The following is a 15,667-nucleotide window of genomic DNA, read 5'->3' as shown; positions in this document are numbered from 1 at the left end:
AGAAGAAAGAAATTAACAAGGGCCCTGTCAGATGCAGTTTCTGTATTTGTAAAGCAAAGATGACGATATACTTGTTCACAGGGATAATTGGAGTTTAGATGAGACACAAATATATCTTAAACTCTTACCATACAATGTACTCAGTAAATATCAAATAGTATCCCTTTGCTTTAATCTTAACAAAAACTCAACTTCATTTTTAAAAGAATTCAAAGCCAAGGGTTGTGAAAGTGTTATTGCTGCAAAATAGATCATATTTTGAAAGCATCTGCAGTATCTGAAATTTGTCAGGTAAAATCTGCTACCAGAAACACTGCAGGCAGAATGATAGGAAACTGAAATTTAGAAAGTACTACAGATAGGTTTAGCCCCATGGCTATAATCTAATAATAGCAAGAAAACTTCATAAGAAAAATGATATTGGGGTATTCCCAAGAAGTGACAGTGGTGCTGTTTGTACTATCAAGCTTCTTCTCTGTTGTGTAGCTGCTGCAGTAGCAATTCATTACCTCAATGACATCTCAGTGAAGAGAGGTCCCAGAGCAGTAGTTAAAGTCTCATCCCAGAAAAGGCCATAAAATATCAGTCACCTCAACATGATAATATTATAGTAGCCAACTTTTAAAACTCTGATGGTTGATTATTCTGATTAAAATTTATTTTTTAAAAAAGTCATTGGTGTTGTTTGTAATCATAATCAAGTTATTACAAGAGCTTTTCAAAACAAAAATTTTATAACTACATACATAGAGCTTTTTATTTTTCAGTTTTAAACTCCGACCTGACTGCATGTAAAAAGCGGAGGCTTGTAGCAGGTATTAATACGATCATTATCAATGGGAAATAGACAAGGTGAGTGATGGTCCCCGAATAAAAGTGTGGTGAGTCAGGGTAAAGCATGGGTCTATGATGGATTTTACTGGCATTTAGACTAGCACTTTCCTCTCTGGTCTGTAAAGCTGTTTTTCTTTTCCCTTTTTGATGTACATGAAGGTCATTTGCTCTGATGCTAAATATTGCACATTCTTTCCCCGCAGAGTTGGCATCCAAATCAAAACATAAATAAATAAAACAAAAAAAGAAATACTGTACGTGTCTGGAAGCATCTGCAATGAATTTGAAATTTCAAGGACAACTTGGAGGTACCAGTGACTCATGAAACAGGAATGTTAGCCAACCCTGATGTAATATTTTATATGAAGGGCTTTTCATTTACAAAGGTCTTGGTATTTAGCAAACTTAGCTATCCTAAGGCATTCATTTCATCCTCTACAGACTAATGATGTGCAAATCGGATTGGATGGACCAGAGAAGTCATTTAACATACAGCAAGCGTTTATAGCCACTGAGCTAAGTGGATAAAAAAGACCTTGTTCTTTTAAAACTACAGAGGAAGGCTGTAAGCTGGCGGCCACAGGGATCCAGCTAAGCTGACTGTGTTCAGGGCTCCAGGCTGCAGAGACACCACCATGGGCCAACTGTATTTGCTAACCACACATTAAAAGTTATGAAATGTTTATTTTTGGCTCCTTAGGCTAGGGAAAGTTAAAGATCATATCTGTAACCAAATAAGCTTAGGAGCCCTCCATCCTTCAGGCCTTCTCTGTAACCTAAGTCTGTGCAAACAAACTCAGATTTATCCCTTTTATAAGGGAGAAGAGATTATCATTCCTTATTGGTAAGTTACCATAAGTGCTGAATTATATACAGCTGGTAACATCAGAATTATTTTGAGCCTTATGCTTTTGTGAGGCTAATGTTGTGAGGACCATCTGTCTGTCTCTGGGAGACCAAGGTCTTACTTGCTTCTGTAGAAACAGTTCTTTTTCCTTAGAAAATAGCATGCTAGTGCCATATGAGAAACTGCTGATGTCAAGTTTTTAAATCATATTAGGGAACCCACTCTGTTACAACCAATCCCATGTCCCTACAATGTGGAGCACAGGTAAGCTATACAGATATACGACTTTGCTCATATAGCCCATTTGGTCCTCAAAAGAGAGATTTGTACATTTTAAATTTACTCTCTCTAGAAATATTTAACACATTACCTTTTTGTGTTCTTAGTTTTGTTCTGGACTCTATTCCTAAGGCCAGATTAAATTGGAATATACAAATAACAAAATCTCATTGACTTGAATTTATGGGAAAGGGAGGGGGGATGTCACTGAGAAGTATAGATTATTTTAAGTGAAATGCAATTTTACTGTATTCAAGTACATACGGCAATGAGAATCAGGCTAGCAATACTGCCTATGCACAATTTGATGAAAGAATAAAGAATGCACTGTAATTTACTCACAATTTGACATCTCTGCAAAAGCTATGGTGGAACACAAAATGTAGTCCAGAGTTTTGTGACAGCTAAGACAAAAAGGGAAAACTGTTAGAATATAAAGCATTCATTGTCATATACTTAGGGACACAAAATTTTCTGAGCAGGGACAATATTTTTACTGACATGGAACTGAAGTTAAAGTTATTGTTCTTTATATATTTACTAGTCCAAATTATTAATAGTTAGTTAATTAAATTTCTTCTTTTAACATCTCCTATATGGTCAGGCATTATGCAAGGTATTGAGGTTTATAGACAAATAAGACAAAGTCCCTATCTTCAAAAAGCTAACAATCTATATAAATAAAATGACGCATAATTATCTCACAAAAGTGCAACTTTATTCAAACGGTTTTCTTTTTCTTTTTCTTCATAAACCTGAGGACATGATATTAAATCCTAATTTATGTCCATTATTCCTTGGACATTTGAGGCGAGGTTTCGGGACTATACATTTAATCCAGAGCATAGAGAACTGAGAGCAACAATAGCTCTAGTGTTTATTATACTGTTTTTCTCATATATCAAATGTATAAAACAAGTGTTTGGCAAAATTTGGATCACAGACTAGTCACGGTTTATTTCTCAGATACAACCCTTAGTTAGGTCTTGAATATTATGTATTGTTGATTGAAGACTTTAGATACTAATTATTTAGACAGTAAACTGTCAATTTTCTTGTGAAACTTTTAAGAACCCAATTGGAGTTTGTTTTTTTTTTTCTGCCAAGAAATTGGAACAGTCACCATCTGTTCTTCCTGGAACTCATGAGGACCAGCAGAAAGGACAAATATTCTTCTCAAATAGATTTCTGAATCTACTTGAGCCCTTGGACATGCACTTGGTTGACTTTCCGGAAATTTGTGCCATAGAGCACAAAAAAGGTGATTTGAGATAATTCATTGATATGCTTATTGAGGGAATGAAGCCACAGCTTATTCATACTGCATCCCTATTACATAATGTACTATTTGGTTCATAGTGCCTAATAAACGTTTGTGGAACTAAAATAAACTTAAAAGTAGAAGTTAGCAGAGTATAGGATGTACAACATTGAATGTTCAAGTAACTCAATTATTTTGGTCACTAGAGTACAAATGCTCACAAATCCTGCTCATAAGGAATTTCCAATGCTTTCTGGGAAGTGAGCATTAAAGACTACAAAAGAGACTGTACTAGCGCTAGAGCAGCACAAAAGAGATTTTGCCTCAACACTTTGGGGAAGGTTTTACACTCTTAAGTGAGGTGGCATTTGAATTGTACCTTTAAGAATGAGAAGAAAGTAATCAGGCAGAGAAAGATGGAAAGGTATTCATTTGACGCTATTTCAGGTATCTACTGCTGAATAACAAAACCCCTAAAACTTAGTAGCTTACAACAATTATTTATTTTGCTCATGTATCTTCAGTTTGAGCAAGGCTTGACAGGGACAGCTTATTTTTACTCAGTGTGGCTTCAGCAGGAGTAGCCTGGCAAGTTGTTGGCCAGTTGTTGGTTGGCAGATCAACTAGGGCTGGCAGTTGGAGTTCTTTCCATGAAACCTTTTGGGCTTTCTCACAGCATGGCAAGTGGACTTAAAGACCGTATATTCCAGGATATAAGAAATGGAAGCTGGGAGTCACTTAAGACTTCCCAGAAAGACAACATGATTGACAAAATTCAAGGAGATGCAAAATAGACCCCCAGAAATTTTGTGGCCACCCTTCCTTAATCTACCATATCTGCAAGATAAAATACTATTATTTATGACTTACTAAATGCAGAATTTGGTTGGAGAATGTAGAAAAACCAATTGTGACAGATAGAGAAGCACACAGGTGATGATGGGGAATGTGGGAAGATGATTTTGGGAGTGGCACATTTACGCAAGTTGTAAAGAACTTGGGCAGAAATGGGAGTAAGGTGCTAGAAAAATAAAGATGGATTCCAGTGAAAATTAAGATATAGATTTAGATGTACCTGGTTGTATAAATGAATGTGTAATTAGGAGAGATAAGTAAAAACCAGGGTGGCCCTAAAGTTTCCAGCTTCAGAAATGGGAGAAAATATAAAACACAGAAAAAGATAATCATGTTTGGGAAAAGGGAGAGGAGATGATTGATTAAATTTAGAACATGCTTTCTTTGAGATACATCTGGCATTATTAGGATGCGAAGTTTAATAAGCAAATGTTTATATGAATAATAAATTCAAAAGAAAGGTTAGGCATGTAACACCTAAATTTGTAGCCATAAAACTCTAAGTGACTGTTCAAACTGAAAGAATAAATGAGATCAACATGAAAGAAACTATGTTGTGACAAGAGAAGAAACTTGAAGGTAGAATCTGGAGAATAAAAAGACTTAACCACGATGATAACAAGACTGATGGAAGGGGAAAATGCACCAGAAATAGGGAAGTGCCTTATTGATCCCATTAACCAGAATGAGCACATTTCATTATAACTGTGTCATAAAGAAAGTTGGGTAAAAATACAATATTTCCCAGACTACTTTTTATGATCCATATAAAAGCATGAGCAGGTAGGCATGCAACTTAGCTTTCCCAACATTGTACATCTGCAGCAGTTTTATAGGAGGTGATCCATGGTTGCAAATGCAAGGACTTTAAAAAAAAATATTACTCTAAAGCTACATCAGCTTTCAAAAAGTCTATAAAATAGAATCTGATGTTTCCTCACATAGGATGTACATGGTTCAACCCTTCTAGAATAGCCATCTTCCACAAATAGCTTCTTTTATTTTTAGCTATCAGGGTCACTCATTTGGCTATGAAGTTACTAATGCATCCTAAGACCTAACATGCAGCCAAAAATTCAGGAAAAGTGTCATTACTTAAGTTAAAGGGCTTTCTCTAAGCTGTGCCATAACTCTTGGATCATACACTATTTGGAATTTAAATATTGACTTTGAATATTAATAATGAAGACATCTCAAGATCCCCTTTAATGTTTCCTTTACATGTTTTGTGTGGAACTATTTGAAAGTTATGGTTTCTACATGGTCCCCTGTGAGCCACAGAGTCACAGAAACAAGAAAATCTGCTGGTAAGCTCTCAGTAAAACTGAATGTAAACAACTTGGGCAGAACCTCTAGGTCTTATACCACTGGGAGCTACCCTTACTAAGTGTAAAGCTCACTTTGAGTCAGTCAGGATCTTATGCCCAGCTACGGGGAATGACTGAATGTGGCTGGGCATCAGGTCTGATTCCCAAAGGACGGTGTTAGGTAGACTCATCTCTTCCTAACCCAACTTTAGGAACTTATTACCAACAACTAGATGACTGAGCAGGGGCATTGCTGTGGGTAGCTCTTAAAGGGTAAGAGGGAAGGATATATGGAATTGTTGGCTTAGGTGACATGAATAGTTGTAGTAGGTAAGGAATATTGCAACTGTGAAGGCTGAGGCTGCTATTGACTTCAGCCAGCACTGGCAGCGGTGGAGAGAATGTCAGACTTCAAAGTCTCTATCCTTTTATAGTTCCATTCCAGTAAGTCCATTATCAACTCTTAAAATGAGTACTTGCTGAGCTTTATGCTTTTTGTTCTAGCCATTTATCAATATATTCCTTTCTTTTATCTTCACAGTTATTCTCTGATGGTGTTCATTGTCTCTCTCATTTTACCTATGAGGAAATTAAGACTCATTGAGGTGAAATAAATTGCCCAAGACCACCAAATTGAGAGAAGATTTAAACTAAATCTGTTTGACTTCAGAGTTTATGTTCTTTCTACTATGTGACAATGTCTCTCTAAAGTCTTCCATCCTATATGCCTAACAGAAAGGGCTAACATTTGTCAAGATTTAATTTACATATCATAAAATTCACCCATTTTAAATGTGGAGTTCAGTGATTTTCTAAAGTATATTTACAGAGTTGTGCAATTATCACCATAATTTACTTGGGTGCATTTAGTGCAAGAAAATATTTAGGATTATTTATGCTTTGCACATGGTAAGTGTTTAATGACTAATGTTGAGTAAGTAAATGAAAGATAGGTTAGGAGGCAGAGATTTCAAGTGGGGCCACTTTCAAATATTTTGACTTGAATCAGCACCTCAGATTTCTTTGAAAGGGAGGTGTCTGGGACAAGGTTACACATATGTATCTATAGGATATATACATATATGTGTGTGTGTGTACACACACACCCAAAGTTACAATCCTCTGCTTTATTTGATCTAAACTTTCATTGTATCCTGTATTATATATTTAGTATTAAATTATTCTTTGGAAACGTACAAAGTTGAAATTATTTCTCATATTTTACTTCTGCATTTCTTTAAATTATTTTTCTGACAGCCTGAAAAGCTGTATAAGACAGTAAATATTGAAGAACATGAATTTAACAACTAACCAGTAACTTGGGAGCAATAATGTCCCCACTCCCATCAGATCTTTAAACTACCTGTTTAAATAAACCCATTTATTTTCTCTGAGCCATACTTTTTTCTCATCAATAAAGTGATACTATAAGAGCTTATTATATGGAGACATTGTGTTTCATACAGGATTTTTTTTTCTTTTAGTGTGCTCTGGCCATTTTCCCAAAGGAAGCTGTATAATATAGTGGATGGGGCATGTTACTAGTTATTTGATTTTAGGACAAATAATCAGCTTTATAAGCCTCTGTTTTACGTAAATAAAATATGGTCATTCTGAGGCATAAGAAGCTTATGTAGGTGAATCTAGGTGAATCTCATGCTTTGGTACCTGGCAGATGGTAAGTCCTCAAAAAATACTTCTGAACGAATGATTCTATAAGTGAATGAGTGAGGAATTTCTCTGGCTCTATGAGTTATTATAAATACCTCTCTGTACATGGCAGTGCAGTGATTCTGTTACGGGGAGAGGATTGATGGCTGAGGGGAGGAAGCAAAATGGTTTATGTAGAATTAAATTGGTTGGAGAAAGAGTTTGGTAAGTGCAAAAGGTGGGAGTAGAAGAATAGGTTTTACATTCTGGTTCTCTATGAAACGAAAGACTTACGCAGTTTACTTAACCTCACCACTTTCAACCCTTAGTTTTTTGTGTTCAAAGTGGAGATGACCCTGCCTATATTACAGGGTTGTAGTGAAGATTAAATGAGTTAACGAATAGAAAGGGCATGCCATGAGTTCAGCTGATTGTGGTATTCAGTAACCACGAGTTTCTTTCCTCTCTTTCACCCTCTCCCTTTTTCACGTACTAAAACTTTTGCTTCGTAGGTACTTTGTGACTTCAAAATGAAGATTTATGACTTTTTGACATGCAGAAATCATGAACATTTGGAATTTGAAGGAAGCATTAACATTGTTGGTAAGCACTGGGACAGGAGTGGGGTTGTGTTGGGAAATACCAAAGACACTTGTGACTGTGGGTAAGTTACTTAAACTCTCATTAGTTTTCTTCTCCTAAAATAGAGAAAATAAAAATGCCATTTCATAAAGTTCTTGTGAGGATTAAACAAAATACAGCATTGAAAATCATTTCACGAACAGCTGGGAACATAGTTAAACCTTCAATAAATAGTAATTTCTACTGTACTTTCCCACATTGGATTCCCATATTTAGACTGGATTTCCAAAGTTAGAAATGGTTGTTTTTGAGAATAAAATAATGTTACCTAATCAGATACTTAATCTGATTGAAAATAATCACCAAATTAAAATCAGTAAGGCAGGAGATTAAGGATCCTACTAGAACCCTTTAAATTAGAGTAGGGAAATATAACTTAGGAGTTGTGGCCAATTCATTTTACTTTTGACACTGTGCTGGAGACAGATGAAAGCAGCCAATACTTACGCATTTATTTAAATTTCCCTCCATTCTTCACATTCACCAATATTAATTATTCTTTCATTTTGTTTCATTGTTCATTTATTGAGAAGGGTGATTTTGTACCTCAGTCAATGCGTTGCTAAATGCCATGGCACATTAACCTTGTATAATTTTAAGTGGCAGCGTTTAGGGATAGCATTTTCTCTGAAGTTGTATTATGACAGTAAATGATGGAAAGTCCAAAACAATCATAATCACAAATTCATATTCCACATGAAAGGGTTTTGTTTTAATAAAGAGGAAGAGAGGTAAATCTCTACCAAATGTGGGGAAATACGCTATTTCCCCAGAGTATTTTCTGGTAGAAAACATACCAGCAAACCAGCCCTGCGTGGTCCAAGTTGTCAAGAAGCCTGTGTCTCTTGTAAAGTGGGAAGAAACCACTCCATAATTCTGCTATTCTCTAAGCTTAATGAAATGCTAGCAGGCTGCCCTGCTGTTCCCCATATCTTATATTTCCAGGCCTTGCCACCTGTGCAACAAAAGCAAGCAATCTATTTAGAAGAGTGTTTTTCATTCTCTTAACTCTGAAGGTCTTTATTCTCAGCATGAGATTATTGCAACAACTTAACAAGCCGTGTTTTCTCCCCCTATTTTCCTTTCTTTTCTTTTTGCACCTATGTCCTTTTAAGTCCATTCAGGCCTTAGGGAAACATTTAGTACTTAAGCTTTGGTTTTTCAAGCTCAATCGGGTAGAAAATCTAACACAGAATGTGTGCACAAACGATAGCTCTGCACAATAGGGACGAACAAATAGCACAAAGAGAAAGGAAGAATATGAGTGTTCAGGGAGCAGGGCTGCACTTGAATTCAATTTTCCAACAGCAGACCTGATGCTTTCTCCCAAGATTCCCAGGTTTCAAATTGGTCATATATTGAGAGCCAGTTACCTGGACAATGAGGGGAAATGGCAGTCAGTAATTATGATCTTGGTTTCTAGGTTGTTAGGAGACTAATATTAATCCCGAAATTGTATGAGGAATGTGTTCATCTGGCCATAATGGTATAGTCTTCTTCAAAGCATTTACCAGCAATGCTAATTTAACACAAATCACCCCAGGGGAGTATTTCTGAGCTAGTGGGGTTGCCAATTTGTTGGTTAACTCAGGACTCTTTCTTCAGAGCAGGAATAGCAACAAGAAACGCACAAAAAGATACAGGTATATATTTTCATTTTCTATCAGGTGAACAATTCAGTGTAAAGATTATCAGAGCATGTATTGTTCTTTGAAAAACATCGTGCCTGTGTTGGTTGGCTGGCAAATGATTGTGAATACTACTAAGTTATATGCAACTAAAAGCATAGTGAGATATTAACACAAGGAGATAAAAAAGCTGTTTCCAGAAAACACATTTAATTTGAATAAACACATCAAAATGTTGTCTTTCACAGGGAGATAGCTATGTGAAAGAATTATTTATCCTATGCTATCAATCTCCCTCAAAATCAAAGCATAGATTATAGATGCCTTGTTTGGTTTTGTTTTGTTATTGAGAGAAAAGGAGATCGCAAACTCCAAGAAATTCCAAATGTGCTACATCGTTAGAAACAAGATAAAAGAAATGTAGCATTTTCTTAAGTTTGCTTTGTAGGATTATTTTTATTGTTCACAATGAATGTTATTTAATTTCTCCTTTTGTTCTTCAATTGTTTGCTTATTTCATCATAGTTGTTTGATGGATAAAGTCATATGTACAATTATTATGTATCAATACCAAATACATAAATAAGGACACAAAAAACTCAAGTTTCTAAATTTTTTGGGAAAAGTTAGTAGATTTCATTTTTGAGGCAATGTATTTTTGAGATTTGTAGAGTGTAATATGACACTAGATAATTTCATTGATTAGGGTCAATTCTGTTGTGCATATGGTTGGTTAAGGGGATAATACTCTCATAAATTTTATACAAATTGGATTGGAAGAGGAACATACCAATATCCTCAAAAAACAGTTTGCTTCATCTATTGACATGATGTTGCTATTAAGTTTGTTTCTATCACTGAGGATGATGATTAGGCATCTTAATAGTAAGCAAACACCAGGAATAGTAGGGATAGAATATTAAAATAACCACCAAAACAAATAATCCAAACAAGGGAAAACATGAAGAAAAGCCTTTACACCATTGATAAGTTATTTTAAATGTTAATATATATTAGATTAAAGTTATCAAAATAATTTCTGTATGTGGAAAGCTGAATGGTTGCATAGTGGTTTTGTTCGAAGAGAATTAAGTAAAATTTCAAACTTGTTTTCCCTTTTAGGAAGCAGGTGTGCATAAATACTTGGGAAGGTAGAATTGTCCCAGTCTCTTGGATGTGGTTCATTCATGGTATAATTGGATCCTACCTACTCTGAGCAACTTGGTGTTCCTAAAAGACTATATAAGGAGCAGTTGTAATCACATGTGCCTTTGTTATTAAATAATTCAACATGCTGTTTATGGTCAATACTACAAATCCAAATTATAAGAATCAGTTAGCTATTCATCAAGATAGAGTTTGAATCTACATCTGAAATAACATAAGAAGCTATCATAACAATTTTGTGTAATTATGACTCATATTCCTCTTCCCAGCTTGCTAGAAGTGTATTTTACATGTCAGTATATGTCATCATCATTTACTTGGCCATAAATGCTAGAAATCTAAGAATTATGTTTGACTACTTCCTACCCTCAAGCCACCACTCCCAGTTTGTCATCCAGTTCTCCTAATTTTAACTCAAAACACCTGTCACATCTTTTCTACTCCTACCCACACTTAGTTTAGTGTCTTATCTCAAAGCAATGGCCTTTTAACCAACCTCCTGTCTCCACTCTATGAAACTCCATCCTATAGTCGACATGCTCCTAGAATAGCCTTGCAAAAACACAGAAGTTATTTCCTTGATTGTAAACTTTGATGATGCCCCATTCTGTGTACAATCAAGTCCAAACTCCTAATGAGTAACCAAGACACTGAATCAGGACCAAGCCTGCCTTCCACAATCATGAGCTACCGTCCCCCTTCATGGACCCTATACTTCAGTTGTATTTCTCTGAACTTACTTTGTACTTTATATTGTCTTTGAGTCTTGGATTTACCTTTTATTTATCCTGGATTGACTTTTCTCTCCTTTACCCAGAGAATCAGATTCATCCTTCAAAGCCTTTTAAAACATCACCTCCATATAGTTGTCATCCTTGATTCTCTCATACAGAAGAACCAATTAATCAGTCTCCTGGGTTAAGTTTATTACCTCTATTATAAAATTTAATCTTATTTTTAAATGTTTGCCACACCATATAATGATGAGCTCCTTGATAGAAGAGACTGGGTTTCATTCATTTTTATGTCCCTATTACCTAGCTTACAGCCTAGCACATAGTGAATGCTCAATAAGCATTTGTTGAATGGATGGATGAATTAGAAGCAACCAGAATCATTCAACACTAGATGAGGTTATGAAGCAAGTAGCAGAGGCTTTACCGCTGGCCATCCACATAGGGATTTCAGGCTGCCTTCTCACTAGTCTTGATGTTACTCAAGCCTCTTCTTCTTGGTGGAGAACTCAAGAGTCCAAGATTTTAATTCCTCTTCTTTCTCCAAAATTTAATTGCAGTGAAATGTAGTTAAAAACATGGGTATCAGACTGACTGCAATCAAATCCTGGCTCCATTATTCCCAAGCTGTGTAAATATGTCCAAGTTATTTAATGTTCTTGTGCCTTAGTTTACTTATCTATAAAATGTTTCCTTATATAACCAATATCATATCATTGTGGTAAAAATTAAATAAGTTAATGTATGTGAAGTAGTCATATTTGTGCCTGGCATGCCTTCAGTAAACTTCAGCAATTTTTAGCTGCTATATTTATTGTTTCTGGGTCTTAGTTATCTCAGGATTCATTGATCAGTGACTAGTTGGTCTCATAAGTGCACTCCAATTGAGATCTTAATGATTGAGAATAATATGTTGTTCTCTATTTCATCATGATAATGTTTGCACTTAAATAGCTTTAATGAGACATGCTTGAGAAATGGTTAATTTGTGGGAATTTTTAGCACTATGAAATGTGAAGGTTTTTTTAGGTGACATTACTGAGTGGGTCTATTTTTTTTTTTTTTACATTTATGGGTTTTTTTTTTTTTTCAGAATATTATGGGAGTACAAATGCTTTGGCTACATAAATTGCCTTTGCACCACCTGAGTCAGAACTACAAGTGTGTCCATCTCCCATACAGCACACACTGCACCCATTAGGTATGAGTTTACCTATTTCGTCCACCGCCCCCCACCCCCCACCACCTGCCTGACACCCGATCAATGTTACTTCCATATGTGCACATAAATTTTGATTGATTAGTACCAATTTAATGGTGAGTATGCGTGGTGCTTGTTTTCCCATTCTTGTGATACTTTACTTAGAAGAATGGGCTCCAGCTCCATCTAGGATAATATAAGGGGTAGCTGAGGAGTACCCCATGGTATACATATACCAAATTTTATTAATCCACTCATGTATTGATGGGCACTTGGGTTGTTTCCACACCTTTGCAATATTTCCCCATCAAATCACAATTTCCAGCTGTGTATGAAGGTAGGTACTGAGGGTAAAGAAGAATGAAAGAAAAAGGTAAGATCCTATCAAACAGCGCAAACAGTTTTTTAATATAAGAAACATATTTCTGTAGAAGGTTAGACTTTAAATATTATAGAAATTTAGAGAGGGTATATAGCAAGTTTAAGATAGTTGTTGAAAGCTTCTTGGAGGAGGTATGTTTAGAGAGAACCATTACTGATAAATAGGGTTAGGATGGGCGGGTAACAGACACAGAGAAAAGAAAAGGCACAATACAGGTTGTAGGTGACAATGCCAGTAGAATCTCTTAGGGTGCATTTCAGTTCCTATGTCTTATTCAAAAGTCTTAAGATGACATATGATTTCTTACCTACCTATTACCCTTCACATATCAAATGGTGGTTACTGCAATGTGACTATAGAGAGTGGAAAACATGCGAAGAATATACACAAGATGTATTCATGTTTTCTTGGTGGTGGGTAGAATAGGTAGGAGAAGAGGGATAAAGATTCTATAATTTATCTTCAGAGACCCCTTCCAATTCTGAAATAATGAGTCTCTGATAATGAAGGTTTACCGTACTATGCTTTGATTTTTCTGGACATATATTGCATTTTTGTCTACCAGTTTAAAATAATCTTCATGTGTTCTTTGTTGGGACTTTTATCCTCCTTATTTCCTAAGGATAATCTATCAGTGCAAAATGACTCTGGAAATGAGAATTTATTTCTAAAGGATTACTGAGCAATAAGGGTGAGTGGTCTTTTATATTTCTATAACTCCTAGAAGGTCTTTAATCTTCAGGAAATGCCCTACATCTTCATCACTATTTTTCAAAAAGCTTGATTTTCAAGATAAATTAATGTAGTAAAGAAGCATCTAGATCTTCCATGATTTTGGCCTCATATGTCCAAATGACTCATAATGTCATTCTGTTTATACATTCTTATCAATGTAGAGAATGTTTTTGATGGTATAATGGCTAAATCACATTGCATCATATTTTTTTCTTTCAAATGACATTCTGATTTTCCTTTAAGCATGCTTACTAGCTTGGTAATTAGCATAAACTGATGGCCTTATATAAGGCATCTGAAAAATCTATTGTAGCGTGAGTATTACCAGTTAGATCAAGCAGGACAGGGAATATGGCCTGCTATCAAAGAGACCAGACAACCTTTAAATTAAAAGAAAGAAATTTAAAGATAATACTTCTCAGTTCTCCATATACAAATATGAGCTTGGAGTTGTTTTTATGATTATATATGTATGATAGAAAACTATATGGCAGCCACAGATTTGCAAGTCTGACAGCCCTGGGTTTGAGTCCTATTTCCATTCCTACTGATCTATAGTCTCCTTGCTTTTTCATCTGTAAAATAAGATTAAATAAGCCAATGTGTATTAAGCCTTAGTCAATAGCATTAGTCAGTGGAGGTGGGGTGGGAGCCAATATACAGTGCCTTCTGTCTATAACTTCATAATTTATTTTGTGACTAAGGGTAACTACTGATGAAATAATATACTTTTTCAAAAACACTTTTATTCATTTGACCCTCAGGGCCTGAACTCAATGAATAGAGTGGAAATGTGATTGGCAAAACTTTAATACAAAAGCCTGATTGAGGACCCTACCTGAGTGTGTCCATTTGGGGCCTCTTCAGCATGCGAATAGGAGAGAGATGCCTTCATTGTTTGGTGTGTCCCTTTTACCACGTGTACCATGTGGCCAAAAGCCTTGTGGGAATGGGTTTCTACTTACTAGATAGAATTCAATAACTTTAGAATCTGATTAATCTCTCTATGCCCTTATCAGTAAAATTATAGAAGTAATAATATCTACATCATCTGCTGGAACATGAGCATAAGGATAAGATGAGATTACATAAGTTACAGCAAGCAGTTAGAATGTGCCAGTTACAGTTCTGAGCGCTCTGCATGTATTAACTCATCTGTTCTCCCAGAACATTTTAAAGTGGGCACCACTCTACATCCCAATGGGGCAGTTGCAACACCTTTCTTTTCTGATTTGTCCTACATGTCCCAACAGACTCTTCATGTTTAGCCATTTACAATTTAATGGTAGAGCTGGGATATGGATTGAGGTAGTATGGGTCCACACAACACTGACATTTCAGAGCTTTTGACAACACTTAATAAACAGTAAATAACAAAGAACTGGAATGGTCATGCACACTTAGGCTTTCTACCTATACGTAAGAGGAGTCTAGGTGGACTGGGGATTCCCACTTGGAATTCCATGAGGGAAAGAGCCAAAGGCTGGTTTTCTTTTATAATAGTCATTTGAGGAGGTCTATGAAATGCAGTCAGCCTGAGAATAAGATGCAAAGAGTATAGAATTGAAAACCAAATTTTATATGCAGCAGAACTGGAAACATATATCTATTCTGCATTAAAATGAATGGTAATGCAGAGATGAATAAGATATAGTTCTCTGCCTTAAAGTGCTCACTGTGTGAAGTGGGGAAGACAACAAGTGCTGGCTGTCGTTCTGAAGTCTATGGCATGAACTTGAGTGAGTCACTGAATTGCTCTGATCCTTTATTCCCTGTGTCCTCCCTGTAAAGAGGATAAAGTCTCCTACGTTACAAGGTTTCTGTGTCTATTAGAAACAAGCTGTATAAACTGCCTGAAATAAGCTGCCACTGAATAAATAGCTATTATTGTTATGAAGGTGGCACGTAAAGGGAGTTGAAGTTAGCGAACCAACTTGCATACTCAAGGGCAACAGGGAACCAATGAAGGATGTTTAGCAGGGATATGTGATATCATATTTTCACCTTGGTAGCAGGATGAAGGTTGGGCTACTAGGGAACTAAGTTGAAGGATAAGATATCTATTAGGAAATTATTTAAAAAGAGGGAGAGGGCCTGTAATGTAAAGAGAGGTTGTGGACTTGGAACAAGAGAAATTTTGGAAAT

This window comes from Lemur catta, chromosome 10 (assembly GCF_020740605.2).
Source record: "Lemur catta isolate mLemCat1 chromosome 10, mLemCat1.pri, whole genome shotgun sequence".
Classification (NCBI taxonomy): Eukaryota; Metazoa; Chordata; class Mammalia; order Primates; family Lemuridae; genus Lemur; species Lemur catta.
This window is presented reverse-complemented; position numbering follows the sequence as displayed.